The following is a 1,652-nucleotide window of genomic DNA, read 5'->3' as shown; positions in this document are numbered from 1 at the left end:
TCGAGTCACAGACCCGTGTTCACGGGATTTTAGCCAAATTCCGTCGTTTAGGCCTCCGAATAATTAATTTCCATATTAATTATGTCAGGTTGATGAAGTGTTGGATAGAAAATTAACAAAGCAAAACCGCACCTGGGGCAATTTTGTCATTTGTCGCGACGATGTCAGAAAGGGTCGAAATTTGAAAGGACGATTGGAAACGGCCCGAGAAATTGGACTCGGGGCACAGACTCGAGATCACAGGTTTTAACCAAATTCTTTCGTTCAGGCCTCTGAATAGTTAATTTCCTTATTAATTATGTCAGTTTGAAGAACTGTTGGACAGAAAATTAACAAACCAAAACCGCACCATGGGCAATTTTGTCATTTGTCGCGACGGTGTCGAAATGGGCCGAAATTTGGCAGGTTGATTGGAAACGGCCCGAGAAATTGGGCTCGGTGCATAGACCCGGGGTCGTGGGATTTAGCCAAATTCCTTCATTTAGGCCTCCGAATAATTAATTTTCATATTAATTATGTCAAGTTGAAGAAGTGTTGGACAGAAAATTAATAACGCCAAACTGCACCAGGGGCAATTTTTTCATTTGTCGCGGCGGTGTCGGAATGACCCCAAATTTGGCAGGTTCATTGGAAACGGCCCGAGAAATTGGACTCGGGGCACATACCTAAGATCATGGGATTTAGCCAAATTCCTTTGTTTAGGCCTCTAAATAATTAATTTTCGTATTAATTATGTCAGGTTGAAGAAGTGCTGGACAGAAAATTAACAAAGCAAAATCGTACTAGGGGCAATTTTGTCATTTGTCGCGACCGTGTCGGAATGGGCCGAAATTTTGCAGGTTGATTGGAAACGGCCCGAGAAATTGGACTTGGGGCACAGACCCGGGATCACGGGATTTTAGCCAAATTCCTTCGTTTAGGCCTCCGAATAATTAATTTCCATATTAATTATGTCAGGCTGAAGAAGTGTTGGATAGAAAATTAACAAAGCAAAACCGTACTAGGGGCAATTTTGTCATTTGTCGCGACCGTGTCGGAATGGGCCGAAATTTTGCAGGTTGATTGGAAACGGCCCGAGAAATTGGACTTGGGGCACAGACCCGGGATCACGGGATTTTAGCCAAATTCCTTCATTTAGGCCTCTGAATAATTAATTTTCGTATTAATTTTGTCATGATGAAAAAGTGTTGGAAAGAAAATTAACAAAGCAAAACTGCACCAGGGGCAATTTTGTCATTTGTCGCGATGGTGTCCCAATGGGCCGAGATTTGCAAGGTTTATTTGAAACGGCCCGAGAAATTGGACTCGGGGCACAGACCCGGGATCACGGGATTTTAGCTAAATTCCTTTGTTTAGGCCTCTGAATAATTAATTTTCGTATTAATTTGGTCAGGATGAAGAAGTGTTGGACAGAAAATTAACAACGCAAAACAGCACCAGGGGCAATTTTGTAATTTATCGCGACTGTGTCGGAATGGATCGAAATTTGGCAGGTTGATTGGAAGCGACTCGAGAAATTGGACACGAGGCACAGGCCCGAGATCATGGGAATTTAACCAGATTCCTTCGTTTAGGCCTCCGAATAATTTATTTCCATATTAATTATGTCAGGTTAAAGAAGTATTGGGCAGAAAATTAACAACGAAAAATCG

This window comes from Olea europaea, unplaced genomic scaffold, assembly GCF_002742605.1.
Source record: "Olea europaea var. sylvestris unplaced genomic scaffold, O_europaea_v1 scaffold1338, whole genome shotgun sequence".
Taxonomy (NCBI): domain Eukaryota; kingdom Viridiplantae; phylum Streptophyta; class Magnoliopsida; order Lamiales; family Oleaceae; genus Olea; species Olea europaea.
This window is presented reverse-complemented; position numbering follows the sequence as displayed.